The 24,068-nt window shown below is 41.1% G+C and overlaps 1 protein-coding gene across 1 annotated transcript in view; it reads right to left on the bottom strand.

Moving 5' to 3' along the window:
• ctnna2 (catenin (cadherin-associated protein), alpha 2) overlaps positions 1 to 24,068 on the bottom strand; it is a 312,264-nt gene that overhangs the window by 84,901 nt on the left and 203,295 nt on the right. The window lies entirely within an intron of this gene.

Below are 24,068 nucleotides of genomic sequence, written 5' to 3'. Positions count from 1 at the left end.
ATCTGAATAAAGGCTGACTTTTACAAAGATAAATGTAATATATTGCCACTAATTTATTAAACATTTGCATAACACTTAACAGGTTGCCACAGTGTGATAAAGGTTGTCTCCAATCTCTCTGCAAAGACTCTGGGTATTATAGTCTCTGCTGCTGTTAGAGGACGTGGAGGACTGCAGTAAACTGTCTGGTTGTTTAGAAAATATGGAATTTGGGATGTATTGATTACCATATATGGTAATGGTTGTTAAGGGGAGTATTAATAGAGATATAGTTAGTATATGCTAGTGTTTTGGGATCGAACTATTTGCTTTTTATGACAGTCACAATATTAGAATTGTAAAGAAGTGTGGGAATTAGGACACAGCTAAAGACTATGCTCCTTCTTAGGAGTGCGCTGCATGTACTGCTGTGCTGCTAACCGCCCCTCAGGTCCACGCTGAAGTCAAATGCCACCACACTTTAAACTAAAGGTCTATAAATAATGATTCATTTTAATTACTCTATCCCATTTTGAAAACTGACTAAATAAAAAAAGCGTGGATCATCTCTCTTTTGAAACCTAAGCCATATGAAAATGTAAAATTGATCCGTTTTATGAAGAGGAAGCTGTTTCTGGATGGTGCGACACTGTGCTTCATTTTTCACAAGTTATTTCAAAAACGCAATAAACCAAGTCTGCTAAGTCAATATCTTCAGGTGGTTGTGGGTATTGTTCTTATGCCTTCCTTTGTTTTATTTCTATCTTTCACATATTCTATCGTTCTTAGCGTACCCATTCCTTTCATTGCACGGTTTTATTGAGAAGTATTTGCATTTGTTTTAATTTGTCTGTTATATTTTATTCTCTTGTTTTTTCCATTTATTGGAAAGCACTTTGAGAAACACCCCCTGTATAAAAGGTGGAATATAAATAAAGTTTATTATCATTATTATTATTATTTTTTTATTATCATCTTCTGTCAAAGCAATACCAGCATACGAATTAGTTGTGCCGTTGCCAGGCAACCACTTGACAGTTCTGCCCAGCATAGCATGAAGGCGAACACCAAAATGCTCATCAGCCTTTGCAGAAAAACACATAGCTGGTGACACGGACTCCAATTCACCCACGCCTGCTTTTTTGAAGAGACAAACTGACCACAACTCAAGAACAACAGAGATTTAAGTAAAAGGGCTATTTAGTTGTTATCTTGTTTAATGAGACACAAAATGTGTTTGTTCGTCAGTGTTGCTGCACTGTTGTCCTTTCCTTTTCATAACTGAGTGGAATATATTTACGTGTCTCAAAGAACAAAATGAGACACCATCAAACACCCACCTCATTGAAACTCATCCCAAGGTGAACACTAACTGCCACGTTCAATGCCTTGGTCACTGTCGGGATGGAAAATTACTGTTTCCACGTTAGTTCTGAATACACATCCTATCACACAGAAGGTGCAGCAGAAAAGGAGGGCTGTTGCTGTAAACTCAGCCTCATGACTCGGTGACTGACTACCTGGCCTGTAGCGACAAACTTTAGAGTAGTAGTGACTATCAGAGAACAGGGACCTGGGGAGGTAAAAACAACTAGTCCAAACCCACTGTCTTACAAAAGTCTTGGCATTCAAGACCTGAGGACAAACAACCACAATCTTTAGCAATTTCTTCAGGTTGGCTTTGTCGCAATCCAAGCTGGACGCGTGTTGTAATGTGAGCGTGGGCTGTGGGGAATTCACATGTATGCAAGGTCACTGATGTGAAAGTGCTGCTCAATGAAAAGAGCCTTTAGCCATAAACACAGATATGGTTCCCTTTTCTTTCTAATGTATTGCTGGCTCGCCCTTGGCCATGGCTCATATAGCACAAGTTTTCTTTCATATGGATGTTAAACATTAGGAATGAGCCATTTGTCTCCTAGCTCATGCTACAGTTAGTCACCCCCCCCCCCTCCAACAGCAATCACACGATGCAGTAATTTTTTGTGGAGCAATGCACCAAACTGAAAGGAGGAAAACTGGCACTCATGATGTGAGGAATATGTGCAAGATTTGCTCCCATATTCAGCAAAGAAACCAGCACCTGACCCTAACATGTCTACTGCACTGCGAGCATGTGGTTTAATTATATCTGCAAGCTATTCTGAAACCAATTGTTGATTGACATAGGGGGAGGAGGGGAAATGAAGACTGCATTCAGTTGCCTTCCATTATGCGCCACACACTCACACAAGCACTCACACTTTGATGTCCATGTGCAGACAAGCTCTTCTATGCCAAAGCAGAGGACATGACAACATTAGTCATTGTGCTGCCTAAAGAGCCTAATGTGTCATTAAGGCACCAGAGGGATGCACAGGATTAAAGATGCTCACTGCCAAAAATAAAAAGGGGCTTAACTGGAACCTTTCTGAGGACACTTCAGACATATTGATGATTTCATGTATAACAGACAACCTTAATTGAACTGAGAGAAAGCGGAAAATGGTCAGCCTCTCCATGACACAAACAGCTCGGCTCATGATTCACATCATGAATAGACATACTGGTAAACACAACTGGTGTGTGCTTTTGTTTCTTTTGCTTTTTCATTTTCTGGAATCAGAAATCCCAGCTGTTTCATTTCTCAAAACTCTGAACTCTTTAATCTGTGGTAAGGAGATTAAAACAGCACACTGATGTCAGTCTAAAGGGACAAAACCCAGCACCTGGTATGTTGAGCTCCTATTGACAGCTAAGCAGTACTTATTGGTGACAATAGTTTCTTCTACGTGCTACAGCTCTGCATGCATTCCTGTATCTTTAAGATCAATGCAGGATTCTTTTGACAATTACAGTAAGTCTGCAAGACTGCCGTTTCTAAAAATATGCTTCCCTTTTTGCTGTAATTACTCTTCTGCTTGATGTGATGCGTCAAAACTCCTTCAACATGCGACGAAAAATGTATTGCTCACATTGGTTTTCCGGCAAAACATAAAACTCCCAATTAAAAGCACTACGCATGATTCCCCCATCACAAACTTTAAATACAAGGCAGTCCACGCTGATGAATCATAGGTTAGTCAATGTGTCAGCCCAAGACCGTCCAAGCTGAGGTCTTCGATATGTGCGTGCACGTGCGTGGGTGTGAGAAGCAAAGTGACAGCACGCCAAAGTGATGAAAGCGAGTCACATTATTGTATTCATGTGTCTGCGGTGTTTAAAACTACTTGACTTCCCTCCATTCCCATTCAGGTGCGCCCTGTCTATGTGAGCAATCGCAATACAATTCTCAGCCATTTAAAAGCTTGACAACACAGTTGGCTGTTGATTCAATTGTCTCCCATACAGCAACATTGATTGCTTGGTTTTAGACTGCCACATAATGGAATGTGCATGTTCGGTTTTTCTGGTAAACACGAGTTCCTGTGGTGTTTTGCAGACAATGTTCCCAACTGTCCCCATCCATTATTTTCCACCCCCCGGTGTGCACTCATTCATTCTCAGTTGGGGAGAGGAAGACAGAGGAGGGTAACTGAAAATAAGCATCTAGCATGCGGGGTAATGGAAGCAGCGGCAGCGGAGTTGTTGTTGCCGACTCAGGAGACGGCTGGTGTGCGGCACACGCTGGTTGAACGGCGGCAGGCTCGGAGCAGCGCTCGCTCTCTGAGGCCCTCTGAAAGCAAGTCGTGTAATTCAGTGCTGCACCACAGTGCAAACTGCTTCACTGCATTTCCCACCTCAAACCCTTTAATGGTGGAATAAGACACCAGGAGTGTCAGGAGAATGTGGCACCTGATTTCAGGTATGTTGGTTTTCCAGTTGTTTTGAGCGATAAAATAAGAGCTAGGGCTCAAATTTAACTTTGTTTTTTGGTATGGCACGGAAACTATACATTTTACCCCATGCATCATTGAGTTCTCAATCCAGAATTCTGTCTGTTTATTTGTATGATACTTTTGAGCATTATGTGAATAAATGTCCATAGATTTTGCTTGTGGCAAGAAAGGAATGAACAGAGATTCGACAGTCAGTATTTCTCTGATGCATTCAAAAGAAAAGGTGACAGCATTGGCTAATTAGCTGAACTAAATTCTGTTTTTTTTTTTAATCAACACATCTCTGTACCTTCCTTGAAACAAAAGCAATAAAAAATGCAAGGCCAAAGAAAGCTGAAACCAATGGGTGGTGAAAAAAGTGAGTAATGAATCTGGTAATTCATGGGCAATAACATGGCAAATCAAAGGAATGGCCAGATGAATCAGAGAGAAGAAAATAGAAGACAGGTGGGTGGGGGGTCATGAGGCTTTCTGTCTCATTGTCTCCCAAGATCAATGTGTTAAATGACATCAATTCCGGCTCCTTGTCAATTCAATTAGGCAGGAGCGAGAGGTACAATTACTGTCCAATGTGGTTATACTGTCTGCAGCAGGCTTAAAGGGGAAGGCAAGCTGATAACAAGAGGGTGAGAAAGTGTTTGTGTATGTGCGAGCCCGGGGTGGGGGTTGATAATGGTGGTAACATGTTGGTCGGGTTACCAGCAGATAATGGGTAGCTAGATCCTCATTAAGATAAGTTGTGCTCCCTCAGCTGTAGTGCCATAGATGGGCCAATTTGACTTGCTCTCATTAAGTGGAACTTAAAGAGGTGCAGCGGTGGCTATCAGCTAGTTTGATTACAGGATACCGAAAAAGAAAACACACTGCAATGCCTGCGGCTGGAAAAAATACTTCCAGATGAGTGGTTCAGATTTGATTCCCCCCCTTTTTTTTAAATGAGATGACAGAGCAACACAGTACAGAAATAGATGGCATATCATAATCTCATTATAGCCATTATAACCCGTGCATGATTGCAAGACTCACATTCACACTCACATTCAAACCCACAGACAATGAGCCTCCAGTTCACTTAAATGATAGAATGAGGTAGAAAACTGAAGCAGCAGTAGCAAAGCCATGCAGACACGTGGAGAACATGCAAGTCTACCACTAGCTAACTAACAATTTGGTTTTACTTATTTGCTTATTTTATGAATTAAAATGTACTGTAAGTGCAGTATAGTTTGGGCTCCAACCAATCACAAGTTAGTGTGGACTGACATCATGCAAAAATAAAATTGTTCTACTCAGCTTAATTCATTGCAGGAGGTTATTAGCAATCTTTCTCTCTCTCTTTTTTTTTTTGCACCTTCATAGCTGGGGTGTGGACGTAGCTTGACCTTTATTTGTGTTATGCTGGAGCTAGGCGCTGCAGAGTGCTGTGCAGCATTGCACTGTACACAAGATTTTGGCTGACATTGACGGAACACATTCTTCGTACACCTTGCCTCCCAGGGCTTTACATGCTTCGGCTATTTTTGTGACTGCCTCAAATGAAGCTGTTGTTTTCGTGCAGCTGTTTACAGGGAAGTCAAACTGAAATGCAAAGGCCATGAAATGTTTGTCTCTTCTGTCATGCGTTGTAGGCACTGATTAATACATGAACTTCATGCTGTTTATGTCATGTCTTCAAAGACATGCATGTGGGTCTGAACACCCGACACTCTTCCTTTTTAATGAGGTTTAATGAATGTGATGACCTAAGACAGTGACTCTCAATCCTTGTCCTTGGGATTCCTGGTGCACTCATTGTCCTTTATGTTTCCCTGTGTACACATCAGCTACAATTTTGTGGATGGTCCCACAGAAGGCTTATCGAACTTATTTAATTCTGAACAAAGTAAAAACAAAGTTTTCTGACTGATACAACAAAACATATGGATTAAATAATAAATCAAAGATGAATCATTTATTAAAGTAAATTCCATCATGGTATTAGATATATGCTCAATAATCTTCTAACAATCTCATATACATAGAGTGCAACAACAAAAACTAAATTAGTCTTTCATTATTTCTTAGTAATGTTTTTGAAAAGTGTTGACTCAATTATTGATAGCTGTGCCCACAAACACACACACACACACACACACACACACACACACACACACACACACACACACAAACACACAGACACATGTACGCTTCACAAAATTCTGCAATGAGAGAAAGAATGAGGACCAGAACTCCTGTGTAGCGCCTCAGGACAGCCAGTACACTCCCAGCCCACCCATGTGCTGCTTATACCAGGGCTTCACGTCTTTCCTCCTCTCACACGGACACCCATAGTATCTGTAACAGTCCTGTCTAAGCCTGGCAGTCTCCCGTAAGTTAGAGTTAATGCAGCCGAGAAGGACACCGCCTGAGGAGGAGCCGGAGTGCCTTCTGGCACGAGCTCTCTTATGTTTAATGGCTGATGCTGTTTGCTTACTCCTCTCATTACACTGGCTCATGTTTAGACTGTGGGCCTGTCACTGGCTATTAGCATCTGTGGTCAAGCAGGCTGTGGATGAGAGGAAGCATCTGGCTTATCATCAAGCAAGATCGTAAGTCAGAAACGAGCAGTTTGTTTAGGATGGGGTAAACACAGGCTGAAGGATTACACCCTATGTGGATGGATACATGGTTAATTGGTAGATTGATGCAACACAAAAACAAAATCCCGAGATCCTGAGAAAATCACGACCAAAGAATAAACTGATATGCACATACAGTACAGTATTTTTTGTATTATTTATACAGTACAGTACAGCATTTTTTGTATAGGCTAAATGCAGTAGCTGATAAGACCAGATTGTTTCCATACATGCACATACTTTATATAAATAAGTTTAGAGGGCTTTTTTTCTTTTTTTGGTTTTATATGAGGTGACAGTAGTGACTGATGGGAAACAACCAATGAGGATGGCAGCAGTAAAGGTCCCCAGCCAGAATCGAACTGCGCCAGAACTCAAATCGAGCGGTGGTTTGTATCTCAGAACATTCTGCATATAATAATGATGATAATAATAATAATGAGGACACACACAAAAAAGATCCATGGCGGCTGAGTCATAAATATGAGTCATACATTAACATACTGTTATCGTCAGACTTTAGCTGGGAGTTGGAGCAAGTCTATATTACCCAGTGGAGCTTTTTTTAGATGCTTAGATACTGATGACTTCATACAAACTGGACAAGATAGCTCTTTACATAACGGTGATTATTTCAGTGAGTGTACAAATAAAAATCTAACTGGACATAAATGAAGAGAAACAGCGAGGGCAGAGAGAGGACGCACGAAACGGAAGCAGCAGCAGAGGCAGAGGCAGCGGCAGAAACTGACAACAGACTGAGCAGAAACAAAGACAGACGTGAAGCAAAGGGCATTTAGCTGCTTGTCTTCCTTTTCACTGTGCCCTTTGTTTGATTGCCAGACGCAATCAGAGCATATTCATATTCACAATTGTATCTTTTTACCTGGAATAATATAGAAGCATAACTTTTGTGGTCCCCATACTGAGTGTTATTGCGTGGATGAGAAATAGTAACGCTAAATATTGTAATGGATTCATCTGCCATAACCTGAGCCAAGTTGTTGAATTTTCAGGGAGGAGCCAGTTCTAGAAAATTCAGACCTTCCACGGGTCTTTCACATAGAGGGAGGTTACAGACATCGTAAAGACTTTTATTATCCATCTCCCTCAGTCAGAGTCAGTACAATGGCATTAGGTTGCTGTCAACCTCCATATTTCTGTTTTTACAGTCGGAGTAAGGTACCAAAACAGTCCGAAAAACAGTCAGTGACTGAGCTAACAAACTCGGAGAGGTAGCACTGGAATGTAACAGGGGTGTTTGAGGGCTCTTAGGTCCATATAAATGATCAAGGCTCCCCTGGAAAATGCACCCAATGTGTGAAGATACTGAGCTCTTGTACAAAAAAAACAGACTGTCCCACTTGAAAATACACTTGCCTAATAACACATTCAAGGCTGAGATACAAGTCATCATGAGAGTTAAAATGGTTTGAATGTTATCCCTAAAAGTCAAAGGAAGATCAAAACGATGAAAACCTGCCTTGGTAATTGTGGCCTGGTCAATTTATTGATCCTAACATGCATTCCCAAAAACACCAGGATACGTAGTTACATGCAATAGGGCGTCACGCAGCGATGCAGGGGTTTAAGAATAGAACCATGAAGAGAGGGAGGAGGGTTAAATACTAACTGTGTTGGGCGGAAAGCCAAGGCTTTAGGTGCATAGTTTCAGGAGAATAAGAAAAGGAGTGAGGGGAAATGTCTGGTTATCAGACAGAAAGAGAGAGAGCGAGCAGGGGATAAAAATGTCTGGTCCTGCAGCAGCAGTATGGGGAGCTAGAGCAATGCTGCCTGCAGCCTCCCTGAACTGAATAGCAAGTAGTTTGCGAGGGAGGGACTGAAGGAAGGGCAGCAGGAGAGAAGAGAAGCGAGGGAGGGAGAGGCTGAGAATAGGTTAGAGAGGGTGAGAAAATAAGATAGTGGTGTGATATCTGTGAGAGCAGAACTGTGGTAAAGAGAAAGAAAGCGAGTCAATGGGGTGAGAATAAGGTTTGAGTATCACTGATGTGCTTTTGTTTCACTGCAGAGCTGAAAAACGTCAATTTATCACACACATTCGCCTATACATGCATACACAATCATGACGTGGCTGTCTGCAGGTACCTCGTGCTGTTTATCGAAAGGAGCGAAGCTTCAGTACAAATAAAACCCTACAGATGGGCTAGAACATTTGAAGCAGGAGGCACTGTAGGTCAATCCAATTCAAAGACCTGTTCTTAATACCCGCAGACATAATCACATTTCATCATCATTTTCTCTCTCCTGCATTGCATCACTCTCCACCCCTCCGTCGTGGATCAGAACAAACAATGACACGTTGCGAATTATGGGATTTCCGTGCGCTAGGCAGTGAATGCAAAACCGACATGAGAGTTATCTGTGAGGGTCCAATTCTCAAGCGCTTTTCAGTTAAATGGATGTCTGTGTCAGGTGACCTCAACTATGTACATCCTCATGATGTCTCATTTGTATGCTATATGTCACAAATAGTGCTGTTATTGGCTATGGCTGCCATGGCAATACAATGTAGCTTTTATGCATGTCAGATGTCATGCTCCTCAAGTGTTCATGCAGCAGTTACAGTAATAAAAAGCATCAGAGGTAGATTTGATGCGATGCCATCATAAGGAGACGCAGAGGAACTTCATAAAAGAACGTAAGCAACAAAAAGTGATTGATGAAAATGAGGGCACACACTGACTTGCTGTGTCTAGACATTCTCCACCTTCACACTTGCCTCAGACTCCATCCCTGCTCGCCTGATGGTCTTTTTCCACGCATTGTTCCCTTCTGTCAGAACTACCCCTCTCTCCGCGACCTCTTAAGTAGAGTTACAAGTCAGCGAGGTAGCTCCCACAAACTTGAAATGACTGACGAGAAAACAAGCAGTTCACTGATGCCAGCACGTTTTGGTACCATTTCATCTTTCACACACTGCCTCTCAAAAATTAGATGTAATGTGGACGGCGGGAGATGTGAAAGACCAGTTATCTAGACTCTGGCAGACAGGGCTTTCAAAGAGTTCACTGCACAGGCTCGTAAAAAGTGAACTGATCCAAATTAAACAAAACATGTCACCAGTGAACGAGTTCTCCAGAGCTTGTAGCCCTTTGCTATCATTGTGAAGGTGGTGGTTGTCAGGGATAGCAAGGGCTATAAAGAATGTTATGTGTGCTTTTGTAAACCAGGATAATGATGACTCAAGCTGCTCTTCCGGGTGGGTTGCTGTGTGTAGGTAGCACTAATCAGGGATTAGGGTGGTTTGGGAAAGGCAAAAAAAATGGCCTCAAGTCTGACAGAAAAACGTAGCCAGCAGTGGATCAAATGAATACATGTTAATGATAGCATGATAACAGTGGTGTACCTTCTGCCTATTGTGACTGAGCCCACCGTTGAGGCTTCTGCTGTGTACACAAACAACACAGATATACTGTACAGAGCCAGACAACAGTTGGCTCCCTTGCTGTAATGATCCAGGGTGCAACAACTTCAAAGACCGCTGGAGCTGGCTGAACTGGTGAAATGATTATGTCTCCCACTATTCTTTCATGTGGGCTTTGTCAGTCTAGCCACACAGCAGCTCAAGCCACTAACAGAGCTGTTGCTGCTATTAGTTACGAGGAATAAGGAACAGTAAAGCCACAGAATATCTGGACATGATGTAAGTGCACTGCGTGAGGACGGATCAGGGGATAGGACTTACTGTCATGGTGGGTGTTTGGGGATTGATGTCTTTTCAAAGGACATCTATTCTCCTCCTTAAGCTGACTTATAAAATGTATTCTTACAACGGTCGCAGCTGTTAGAGTCCAACCAGCATTTTCAGGAAATGACATGTAGACATCACCCTTGAAAATACTGGTCGTCGTTTATCAATCAGTCTTGGAAACAGCACAGATTCAAGCACGAGGAGAGACACATGAACCTTTCTCCATCTGATTTATTAAACTGTCACACAGCATCTAAATGAGCACTGATTTGATCACAGACTGATAAATTGATTCAGCTGTGGAAACAAGGACATGCTGCACCAGGCCCTTATTTACATATGACAGACCCTAATTTATGTGTGTTTGGCAACTCTTGGCCTATTAAAAGGGATGCCTGGTGCAGCAAAATTACCATAAGCCACATGACAAAGAGGATATAGCACAAGATCTGCCATAGTTACCGATATTCACTGGAGACAGCCATCATCAGTTCTGCTCCATGAAGACCTCTGAAGTGCTTCCACACACATCATCTCCATATTTGAATCATGTGTTCAATGCAGAGTTGAATTGCTGTTAATTTGCTGAAGACTATATTAAAAGAGCTACATGGCATAAAAACTCCATGTGCTATAAATGCAATCTGTTGTCCAAATGCAATGCAATGTGTGGACACAATTAAATAAACATCGGCATTTAGTCGCTGAGATAATCACTGCCCCCAGCACCTTCCAACTGCCCAGCCAGACCAGCCGGCCACCGTGGGTCGTGTGACCAGCCCAGGAAGAGAGGGGAGAGGGAAGAGATAAGAGCTAAGATAACCCAGCTTGGGCCTGAGGCGGCTCCACTACCTGGCCAACTCCTGGCTAATGTCCGGTGGCAGAAAAATGGATGGGACAGAATGGCACTCGGGCTGACCAAGCAAGGGGAAATCAGAGACAGTTGTGCCCACATCTCAGACCTGGCTCCATCATAACATCCTGGATCGAGCTATTGCACTTGGAGTTTGCAGGTGGACTGAAAGACTGCACTTTCACTGTGCTACCCTGTGTTGTAAAACACAACAAATGAATGACCTTGATTCCTTGATATGCACTCACCAACAATAGGTCTACAAAAATGCAACCTTTGTGAAGCCTTTGTGAATTTCTTTTCATTGAGAACTGTGTCTGGAGTCATTTTTTTAAGTGGAAATTTGAGGTGATGTTCAGGACTGCAGGACAAATCTGGACAAATCTGGACAAATCTGTACTATTAGTGTTGTCCAAGCAAAGGTGAGAAATAATGGACTTTTTAACAACTGAGTGTCAAAAGAACATATCTTCCAATCATAAGTAATGTGTAGAGCAATGGGGACTTTTTTATCCAGCAAACCAAATCAACAAAAATAATTTAAAAACTATGAAAAGTGAATAGAGCCAGAAGGACACGCATTATAAAAATTCAGTGACATGTTTGTAAAACCTTGGCCATTTTAATATTACCGTGTGCTCCGCCTGGCAATTACAGTTATGGTAGCAGCATAGTAGGAAATTGTGTGCATCACAAGGAGGGTGAAGCATGCCCCTGGGCTGGCCAGCCTTATTTTCAATGCTGTGACAGGGTCAGGTCTCTGCTGAGGGTTATCGTCTTAATTATGCATGGCCCATCTGGTCGACAAGTCTCTGGTGCAGGTGGGCAGCTGCACCAGACAGTAGCTGATAGAAGAATGACATGATGAATAACATCGATTCCTAGCCCCTGTTCTTAGCAACTTAAACAGAGTGATGCCAGTAGTTAATGTAGCCAGTGCTTTGTCACTCGGGTTAAAAAGACTGAAAGTACAAAGCAACGTCTGCAACACCTAAAGAATGCAGTCAGTGCACATTACACACCACACTACAAAATAGCTCACCACTTGTGGGTAGAGAATGTAGAATTTGTACCTATGGTCAGACAGATAGGAGGCATTTTGCAAAAAAATAAAATAAAATAAAATAAAATAAATGTGTTTTATCAAGGCAAACATGATGGCTTGCAGCTGCAGATTAAAGTCCCCTGAACTGAAGGCTCTTTACATATCATTTTACAAAAGCAACACACACAGTGCAGGAGTCCTGCAGTTTGCCAACAAGTACATGACAAAGGGTGATTCTGATTGGGCTTTAGATTTCCAGGTTTGAAATTATGGGGGTGGAGAGCAGTCAGACACTGAGCAAAACACACACACACATACACACACAAGCACAACGATGGCAGAGAGGAAGTGAGGCTGAGAATTTTTTTTCTTAGCTGCCATTGTCTGCTACCAGAGACGGTGCTCTGTGTTTTAATCAAGGGTGCAATTTTGAATCCAGCGGCCTTATGATGTGATCACAACTGGATTTTTCACTTCTACTGTGTAGGTCTTCAGGCTGTGCCATCATTTCCAGTCACATTGCACAATCTGCCATACTGATTGGGCTCTACTTAACTGTACATTGTGCATGTGGTCAGTTCATAGTATGTCATGATATAGTTCAGACTGTAGGAGGGCAGGTAACGCTAGTTTGCATGAGTTAATTTGTATACTTGAATTATATTGGATAAGATAAGAGAGATAGTTTCGGTAACTTTGATACAATGAGGGACGTGAACAGGTGTCATTTCCCCTCACAGCCCCATGATGTCGAGGAGTGTATCAACACAATTTGCAGTGCAGTTTTCAAATGCTTCAGGCTGAATTAAATCTGATCTGAAAATGTGATAGTGAAGAGTATGTTCAACACCGGAATTTTCTACTTTTTTTACGTGTGTAATGTTAACTATATGGTACACAAGGAGAAAAGGTGATTTTATAGGTGTGTGTGTAGGTGTTTGACAGCTAAAACGAAAAAGATATATAAAAACCAACTCCTATTTAGTTTGATCAGCTGTACTGAAACTGTAACCACAGAAACAGCGAAAGCCTAACTAAAGCAGACAAACACTTCAACCACATTTAAGAATAATGCCATGTCTTACCGAAGACAATGTACTATTTACGACACAGCATCTCACAATGACTTGTGAAAATTTCACAATTTAATGTTGCATTTTTAGGGACAAACATTACAAACTAAAAATGTCTATAATTTAGTGGTTAGGGTGCAGTTTCAGTTACTTCAAGTCACATCTATCCTCAAACTACCTCATGTTAACTTTACTGTCCACCCTTGCTCCTTCATATGCTAATAGTAATCCTTTGTCAGTTTGTCCAGGGCTGTGCATTTGTGCAGTGCACATTTTCCATCAAATATCTACAGTGAAGTGTACCCAGAAACGGCACTGGTGTCATTTGCTCCAAATGTAAACAAACACCAGCAGCCAACAACGATGACACACTCACTCCTGAAATACCCTGAAGGCACTGAAATGTAATGTACATTCCCAATCCTAATTGCAGCTGCCAGTTGTACAGTCGGCATGTTATATGTAGAGTATAGCAACTGGTACCACATGACCATGAATGCAACATAGAGTTTTTTTTTCTTTGCCTTTCTATTTTTTTTTTAATTAACACTGTGATCTGTAAATGAAAAGCTAAAAGACAAAACATCCCCCTAAGCTTCTTTTGCACTGTGGCACAATGTCTCAGTGGCTAAATTAAGATGTCCTCCCCTTGCTCATGTAGGTTTCCTACAGGCAGCCTATCTTCATCACACACCAATAGAAATAATGGTTAGGTGAGAGGAATTATCCTCTCATTGCCCTTGACCGAGGCACTGGCCTACGAACTGGTGCCAAGGAACCCATGGGGATTATTACAGAAGAACTTTAACAACCCCCTCAGGTCACTTTAAAAAGGTGCTGTGGGGATTCCCTCTGCGAATGCCATAGACTGTAGAAAAGGAGTGGACATCGCCACCTTGTATTTTGGAACCAGAAGTGGCTATATTTGGACGAGAGGGTGGAGCTAGGGAGGATATGCACTGCTATGGCTTATCCTGATTGACAGGTTGCCATGGTAGCAACACGCCATAAGTATACCCCACTCTGTCATCTGTTTCACTCTAAAAGGGACTAGGGATGTCAACTGATAATCGGCTAACCACAGAGAATATTTTTAACTGGTTACAAAGGTCAGTCTCAATGTTAATTTGCATACACACACAGCATGATGCATGAGCTAGTTCAGTACCTTGAGCCTTTGTATGTTATGCCATCTCCTAATATTGAACTGTTGAAATCCAACATATGTAAGTCCCTCCAGCCATGATGTGTAGTAAAAATAATTCCCCCGCTGCTTCTCTGCTGTCTCTCTCGCTCCTCTCCCAATCTGGTGAGTTCAGGGTTCATTTTGACTAAACCGGAGTTGGTGGTGATTGTTGGAACAGTGAAAAGACCAACCAAGAAAGTTTTGGTTATATTTATAGTTATATTTTGTTTCGTTTGAGTTTGATTGACGTGTGCTCGACGATGATAAAATGACTGTTTCTGTAAATGGAGTCTGGTAGCTTTGGTGAGAGCGATATAGCAGCTGTTTTAGGTTAAACAAAAAGCATCTTTACATAAAGGTATTTCTGTAGGGATCCTTTCCGTAATGCTGGCACACACTTTCTGCGGTAATCTGAGCCTGTCAGTGGCAAAAACAAGTACTTTCAGCAGATTTACACTAACATGGGAAAATAGGGTTCATAAACACAGATAATATTTGACTGAAATTTCTCCCATTTGTCTGGGACACTGAAATCATCCAGGACACATGGACCAGCACGGATTTTAATTCAACCAATCTAACGAAACCCTGACGAGGAGATGAAGTCAAGTGTGCTGCTAAAATTAACTGGTTACCAGTTAATTGGTGTTGAGATTTTGAAAGCAAAGTTAACTGAAACGGACATTCCTAAATGGGACCATCATTTAAAAATTAACATCATGCTATATTGAAGAAGACTTGAAATTAGGGATTGAGACCATAAACTTATAAAGTGAATGTTTACTGAGGTAGTAAATCATGTGAGGAGAAGGGTAATTTTCTCATAGACTTCAGCGTCCACCTCTTTTATACAGTCTGTGGTGAACACTAAGGACATCCCTCGTTTGTACTGAATTCTGGGCCTACAAGACATGTGTGCACATCCCTGACATAGAGAAAGATAATGCTAAAGTGACCAGTATTCAGGTGTTCTACATTTGTAATAGATTGGAAATAACTTCACATTCGCAAGCTCTAAAAGCTTGACATCTACTGTGTTACTGCAGTTTCCAAGGATGCACCAACAACTACAACAAGATAACTCTTAGGCTGTTTGTATGCGCTAATCATTTTATTTCAAACTGCTTTGATGGCCAGTTCAAAGCAGCAAAACCGAAGGTCAAGGATGGATCAAACTTAGAATCTGGAAGTTTTGCCATTTCTACGTCATCTCCGCACTTTATCCTGCAATACAGACTCTGCTGGTTTGTTGTTACAGGAAAGCTCTGTCTCTTTAAATACTGTGCTATAATACTGTTACAGAACAAAACAAACCAAAAATAGAAGTTACATTTGCATTTGTTCAAAAGGTTATAAATATTTAATCTACATTATCTATATCTATATATCTATGAACCGGGAATGGAGTAAAGAATGAGGTCCGTATGTTATCGGTGTTGGCAAAAAATACCAAGTAATTAACACATAGAAGTACGATGCGAGCATATGCACACACATGCACCCAGCCACACATGCACAAGCACACTCACATACTTGAGTGCTAGATTACAGTGTTTATCCACTAAGTGGATCTCAGTGTAATTTCATCAAGTGCTATAGAAGTCAACCTAACTACTGAATTCCACTCAAATAGTCTTCACCCAATGTGACCATGGTGGCTTCCTGTACTGCCTGTGACAAAGCAAAGCCTGGCATTAAAGGATAAAGCTGGCATTATTTTACGTTTTTCCATTATTAGCAATACTTTCCTTCAAGTGCAAAAGAAGAGCAGATGTTAATTTATTCTAAATAACATATGCCTCTGTGACACCGAAATCCACTGTCAGCCAAAAGCCATTAAAAACATGAGTGAGCCATACGAGTGTAGTTTATTCTGAAACAATTCTGCAGAATGTCTGATCTCTTAGAGTAGCTTCTCTTTGGCCACACTTCGGTTTGTGTTTACACCACTTAGACGAGCTGGGAGGAATAACATATTACTGGTACAAAAGAGTCCCCTACACCTCAGGCTTTGGACAAAAACAAAATGTCGGAGGATGTTTACCAAATGTGTCTTTGTAGACGGATCTAATTTATTAACATTGTGCACAGGCTTTCAGTGCAAGAGTTGGAGTCAAGGCAATGTCAGATTTAGCTGGTGACCCTCACACACATAGTTTTTGACTCTAACGGTAAAGCAATTTCAAATGAAATGTTATAATGGTGCCTTCCATCAAATCTTAAGATCCGACATCAAGGTTTGACTTCTGATAAACAAATTGAAACATTGAACATTGAAAATATCCCAGTTGAACAGGATCTCTATTGCGGTGAAGGCTAGTAATCTGACCATCACCATTGTCCATTTTTCTTTGCGTCTTTCTTTGCTCTTAAATCTTTGTAAAAATGTATTTTATAAAAATGTATTTTATTATATATATATATATATATATATTTTAAATTCTGTGTTTGTTTTTGTGATGTAAGGTGACCTCGAGTGTCCAGAAAGACAAAGACAAAAATGCATTGTTATTATAATTATTAAGCCACAGCAGTGGGACAATGAGCTAGCACATGCAATACCAGGACCCTGCAATTGAAACAGCTAAATTGAATTCTGCCATCATTAATGTCATCATTTGTACGTGTGCTTTTCCTATTGTGACATGTGAAAATGTTTGCCACGAAAAAGGCTCACGATGCTGCTTTTCTGGTGCATGAGGCATATTGCATCATATGATATCTCATGTGTAAAATGCAATTACCATTTTTAAAACTGCAAATCTATGGCGGTGCATTACGTTTGAGACAAAAAAAAATCGAACCATTATTCGATGTTAGATCTCTGTCTCGTTCATGTGAGAAAACGATAAATCCAATCAATCATAATCTGTAACAACTCTGAGATATTCAGGTTTTTGACATTTATCAGTTGGTCAAAATGCTGCTGGTGATTGGGATCTGGAACTGGCAGTTTACTGAATGTCTTTTAAATTGACAGGTCTTAAGATCTGAACTGCCTGTGCAGCATCTTCATCTTAATTACTGACATGACATCTACCGATTCATCAAACCAAGGCGTAAGTAAGTGAAATTAGCTGAAGTCATCATGGGCCTGTTTCATCAAATGTCAAAAATAATCATGCATCCTGCATGTTATTACAACTTAATTTTAAATAATGAGCTCATAATTGTTTACCAATAATTAGTAGATGAGATGAGATGCTACGTCATATTGCGAGATATGACTTAGATTGCATGAACCATTTTCTTTGGTTTGGTTAAAGCAAGGAGCTGTTGGACTGTGCCTTATACTCTAGTTTGTCATTTAATTGCAGTGGTACATATGCATTTTTTAGGTCAGTCTGTGTGAAATGATGAATGTGCCATTAGTTTCATTTCAAAGTCCAAAGACTTATTGAGGAGACCTGAGTCACCCCCAGCAGACTATCTAATGAATTTCAGTGTCATCCTATTTTTCGGACATAGTGCAACTAATTATGACAATCAAGGTGAGGCCTCAGTAAAGGAGAAAGACAGCTCCACAGTACGCCACCACCTGTGGCACTGACATAAAATGAGCAGCAGGGAGGGTCTTGGCATTAGCCTTTTCACCAGACACGTTCTCTTAACATCATTAGTCACACATTCATCGTCTTGATATAAACAGTATTAACTACTGCGAAATGTAGCCTCTCCCCGAACGTTTTCTGCATGGTGATTCCTGTATGAATTTGTCGGAGAGAAAGCCACAATGACAGCACATTTACATGAAAATCAGAAGCTGGTTCAAAATCAGGTGGCTATTTTATGGTAAATGGACTGTAAAGAGTCTACAATTATGTCACGCTTTTCTAGTCCACCGACCACTCAAAGCACTTTACAACACACATCAATATTTGCGCCTTTTCATACACTGGTGGCAGGGGATGCAAGGGCCAACCTGTTCATCTGGGATACAGTCTTTTCTATCCAAAGCTCTCCAAGATTCTATGTTCACCCATTCACACGAACCAGCGACCATCTGATGAGTGGATGACCTGCTCTGCCTCCTGAGTCACAGCAGACCCTGGTAATGCTGCTGATTGAAAAAGTGGTGCAGGCTTGTGCAATTTTTTAGAATTTAATTTATTAGAAAATTAATCAAACTTGTTTCAAGTAGATATTATCAAAATTTATTTGTATGTAACACAGTGCAAACATTTCATCTCATGGTTCAAGATGTTGGATTTTATACTTTAGATGTAAACCACAAAGGCCTTTCTTGTATTACAAGGCTCATCTGTCCATTGCGCGTCTGCTCTCTAAGTTTATTTCTGAGTTTTAGGGTTCTTACCTTACCTTGCAATAAGGACACTGGTGATAAAGGCACAAGTAATTTTCAGTGAACATTTACAAGTGTTTCAGCCTTTTGCATCAGAGGCTCCTCTGTTCGCTGTATTCTGCTCTGCTTCATCCCAACATGAGAGAGGCCAGTGGACACATGAAGGATGTAGAGGCTTGTTTGGCTCTGGATGAGGCAATAGGCCAGAGTAGTCAGGGCTATCAAAAGTGGGGGCATGCTGCTCCAGAGAGCTGGGTTTTGAAAATAGGCTTGGTGGCTCCCAGTGGGATTTCTGTGTCATCTGACAGCAGAACAAAGTTCCTTTGGCAGACAGAGCCTAGTCACAGGCCCTGTTTTATGTAGTCTCTGAAGCCAGAAACATTAGAGCCAGAACACAAACACACAAAGAAACGCACCAAGTAAAAATGTAAAAACAAGTAATTGAATTAAATACTGTATATGGAAAACCCACACACACCAACCCGCCAAATCTGGATGAGAAACTGGCTGTGGCAGGTAGCTGTGAAATTCTACCAGCCATGGTGGCGGGTGAAGAAGTCTGATCTTGTTTTTGTATAAAAGCATGTCCAACAGTGAGAGCCTGACTGCTCTGTGTTGTGACACGGCAAAATCACCGTCTCTCTCACACTCTCTCTCAACAGGGAACACCTCACATTGGACATAGCTGGAAGCAATTTAGACCCACATTAATTCCCTCTTTCACACACACACACGCAAATGCACACACACACAAACACACACACACGCGCCCACGCTTCCAGTGTTGACTCTCATCCAATGCACAATCCAACACACCAAGCTTGGTAATAGGTAGTTCTCTTGCTATTTCTATTTGTAAGCAAATTAAATATAATTTGTGCCACAATTATTTATTTATTCTTAACAAGTGTTGCAACAAATAGAATGGAATATAATAATCATAAGCATGTTTTCACTAGTGTAGGCGAGAGGTATTGAGTTTGTTGCAATGTGCAACCTCCCCACTCGATGCCACTAAATCCTACACACTGCATATTTAAAAGTTAGGAGGGGAAAGTGCAAGGTTTGGTGGCCTCAGGATCTTGTCTCTCCTTTTTGTCGACGATGTGGTTCTGTTGGTTTAAGCAGACTATGAATTCCAATACAGCTGGGTGGTTTGCAGTCAAATATGTAGCAATTGGCATTAGCAGTGCCACCCCAAGTCTGAGGTCCCTGGACTACAGACAATGGTGAATAGCTTCCTTTAGGTTCAGAGTGAGCCTGTACTTGGTTAGGATCTGTCTCTGCTTTCTATCTCTGACAGTAAAGAGATGTTCTGCTAATTTATCATCTCTTTTAGGCCAGATAACATTCCAATTCACTTTGTCTTTTAGTTTCTTCTTTTCAGTGTTTCAATCATTTGTTTACTCTGATTGGTGTTTGGAAAGCAGCCTCATTTTGAGATTGGCAAGAGTGTGTTTGAGATGGGACACTTAGTAGGGGACTCTTTTCTGTGCTGACTTCTTGGGCTTGGATGGCTTTGGGATGGAGGGTGTCTAAGGGGCTGGACTTAATTTGAGTGATCTCTTTTGATTCTGTTCTGGTTCTGGTGTTTTGTCAGCTACAGGTATAGTCAAGACGGCATTTTCTGTTAATTGCACTCACTCTTTTACTTTCAGTGCATTCACCGTTAATGTTGAAACTCCCTGATGCCGCTGGGTTATAACAAGGTAGGCATAAGTCATACTGTGTTCGATGATTTGATTATCTTTGGTCAACTGCTTTGTTCTCCTTAGAAAATCATGACATCATGAGTATTTGATCCTCACCACTCTTTTCTCTAAAGATATTTGCACCGATCCTGTATTTCTGTTATCTATCTGTGCGTGCTTCAGTCCTTATCTGTCAATTACAACTACATGCCTGCGTCCAAATTGTGTCCATCTATACCCTTTCCTACCACCGTCTCTTTCTTACATCACTTTTTCTTGCCTTTTTGTTCTTCCTCTCCTTCTGAGGTAACAGGCAGTATTCAAACAGAGGTCAAATAGAAAATCTTGTTGCTCTAACTCGGACAGGGTCAAGTGGTACAGCTGCTCTTTATTCTTACATTAGAATATGAGTGGTTGTCAGTGGCACATGTGGAGGTTTCAGTATCTCAGCTGCAGCCGCCCACCTGCAAAGTTTGAACACTATGCTGTGCAGAGTTGACAGGGAGTAAGTCAACACATCAAAGGCAGAGAAGGACGCATGTTCAAGGCAACACTTATTCCACGAGTAAACAGAGCAGCTTGGTACAGCTGGGGTATGGAAAAGGGCAATCTTGGAGGTGGCAGAAGGTACTCAAACCTTGAGCTAATAACAAGAGCTACAGTAGACATATGAACACTGAAGTAATACTCTGACAAGTAATACAGATAATTTCCATTTCCCTCTTACTATTATGCACTCTAATACTACTAACAGTGCAAAAGAGCACTGTCAGTGTAAAATGCCTGTGTCATTTAGAATATGTCAAAAACTTAAAATACAGAAAGCACAGGACAACTCAGTGATATCTAGTACTAATATGGACTCTATGCCAAGGCCAGCGACCATTGCTTCACTGGAATTTTAGAGATCCGAGAGGGTTAAAGTCTTACTTTGAAGTGGCAATGTCTTTTATCGAACCAACACTGAAAGCTACGCAGCTGCAACTCAATGCGAAAACGCAGCATTGAAGAAGGAAGGGGGCAAAGAGGCAAAAATAGCTCAAGGCTGTCTCAGCACAAACATTTAGTTAAAGTTTTAAACATGTTTTGGCAGGCTTAAAACATGTTTTATCACAAGTGCCAAATTTGCACAGTGTAGAACATTATTTTTGTGTTGGGAGAGAAACATAAAAGTAGAGGCGATTTAAGATCATGCTGCTTCCAGAAGCCACCCCCCAGATTTATTGGCACACAGAGTTTATTTCCTACCAACGATTATACACATGCTCTGTACCCATTTTGCCTTTTTTTATTTTCACAATTTTTTTATGCATACAGTCGTATATCGAGATCCTCATGGTCAACTCGCCATGGACAAAATATTTGTCATCCATCTTGCTCTATGAATCCTCTCTCCATACATCAGCTCAAACTTTCACCTGTCTTTGAAGCCTCAAAAATGGGCAAATCATGAGGATGGTGCTATATTGATTTTTTTCTGTTTCAGCAGTTGACAGTGCTTACTGAAGCAAACTCTGCATCACATAAAAACATGCTTCAAGGAGTTGTAACCCACAGCGACAGCCATGTTCCACCTGTCACACGCTCCAGTAAACGTTAAGATGGTATTGTTTTTCCAGTTTTGTTTACCCCAGTTGCAGTTAAATCTGTTTAAATTATAGCAGTTGGATTTATTTATTGAACATTATGTGGGAAACACAAACTGTCACCGGGTTACTGTCTTCACAGCTTTATTCAGTTGATGTATATATGAGATAAGATCGTGATTACATTTCTTCTGCTCCTCAGTTCATCCTCAGTTGCTTATTATGTAATGGGATTATTTCATCTAAAGCACCACAGAACATGGAAAATAAGCAATAAAACTAAAATAAATGAGCTCAGTGTTAACTCCCTGTCCACTTGTGACCCTTTCAAACTGAGAGAAACCTCCATCTGCTGGAGGTCGCACTCAACTGCAGATGCAGAATCATCTCTTGCTGTTTCATCACCACACCACTGACAGCCGCTCTATGGTGTAAGTGTCTGCACAGACCCCCACCACAATCCTTTCCCAGCTGCCCATCAACATTATCTCTGCAGCGGGCCAATTAGTCATCATCTGCCTTGTTTTGTTGGGCTTACACAGTCAGACGTCCTCTGATTCAATAAATGATTAAAATAATGGGCCTGTAATCACAGATGCTGATAGTTTTGAGTCTTACTTGATCCCTTAAATCAATTCAGTCTGCTGACAATACACCATCATCTCTAAATATTTTATTATAAAAACTACCAAGACTATCAAACAAAATGATCACATAATTAGCAAAGAACATAAAGTGGTGCTTTAGAATTTGGAAAACTATTTAAATTTTGCACGTTTGGTTGACCACACAACAGAATCCCCTCAGATCAATAAAGTAATCTGATTCTGATTCTGAAAATATTTTAACACAACTAGCAAGTTCAGGGCAACATTTTCACAAACTGAAACTTCTGACCCATGATTGCTTGTCTTCTGGAAGTCAGTAAAACGTAAGACATGTCGAAGGCGCTGTGCAATGTCCTCTTTCCTTAAACAGGTAAAGCAGTGGTGAGATGGGAAGCCAGTGACGGATTGTGTTGGTGTTGTTGATATAATTCTTCCTCGAATACATTACTTGACTTGGCGTAATTGTAATTTATTTAGAGATCGATCAATTATCGTTTGAGCCGATTATCGGCACCGATATTTGGAGTTTTGATGTATATTGGTATCAGCTTTTTTTAAAATCCGATGGGCCGATATCAAGAAATCAATAAAAAAACTGGGTTATTTCGGCTCAGATGCAGCCGTCCCTCTCTCTCTCCTGCCACTTCTGTCTACAGCATTGTTCCGCCCATGGCACCATCTGATTGGTTAAGCAAGCCACAGTATGCATAAGTGGCAGCACAAAACTGAAGCGGAAGCTGTCCTTACACACACGGCGGAGAGGGAGCTTCCACACAAGCAGTTTTCTCACACGAGCGGCAGCTTTGTATCGCCACAAGAAGTTTTCTCATGTGGAGAAGCTCCAAGGAGCGAAAACATGAGTCGAAGGCAAATGCAGAAAACTTTTCCCGAAATAAATGTAATAAACATCCCAGTGCTGTACATCTCACAACAGTACTAACGTTACAGTGTGCAGCAGAATAACATAAGAGTGGAGTAAACATTAGCAGCCGCTCTACTAGCTCCTAGTACCTTGCGACATGTCTGTGAAGTACTTTAAAGAAGGCTGCTGATAATATAGACAGTCAAACAGTCCGTGATAGTAAAACCATGTGTGTGTGATTGAGAGAGAGTGCGTAAAAACTCAATTCACTAGTTTTATTGGAGGGAAACACGCTAAGGTGGAGGCTGATTAGTTTTTACCAGAACATTATTTCGCCGGTCTGACTCTGAACGCTCAGCAGACTATGCATTAGCAAAGGGGACAATGTATGCAATCTCTGAACACAGTGTGTGTTTGCGTGAAAGTCACATGAAAAACTCTACGGCTCACGACTACGACAATAACGTAGCGTTAAGTAGGGGAGTAAACACGAGCGGCAGCTTTGCTAGCTCATAGTACCTCCTGATATGTCTGTGAATCACTTGAAACAATGCTGTTGGTAATATTCTGAATCTAGGAACTTCTGCACTTCTGGAGCTACTTATTTTCTATTTGTTTGGTTAAATAAACATGCTTTAGGCATTTAAATGAAGTTAAGTGTTTTGTATTATTCAACATTTTCCACCAATTTTTACACTTTCACCGCAAATGAACATCGGCTCCAAATATCAGTT

The sequence above is a fragment of the Chelmon rostratus genome, chromosome 3, assembly GCF_017976325.1.
Source record: "Chelmon rostratus isolate fCheRos1 chromosome 3, fCheRos1.pri, whole genome shotgun sequence".
Classification (NCBI taxonomy): domain Eukaryota; kingdom Metazoa; phylum Chordata; class Actinopteri; order Chaetodontiformes; family Chaetodontidae; genus Chelmon; species Chelmon rostratus.
This window is presented reverse-complemented; position numbering and strand designations above follow the sequence as displayed.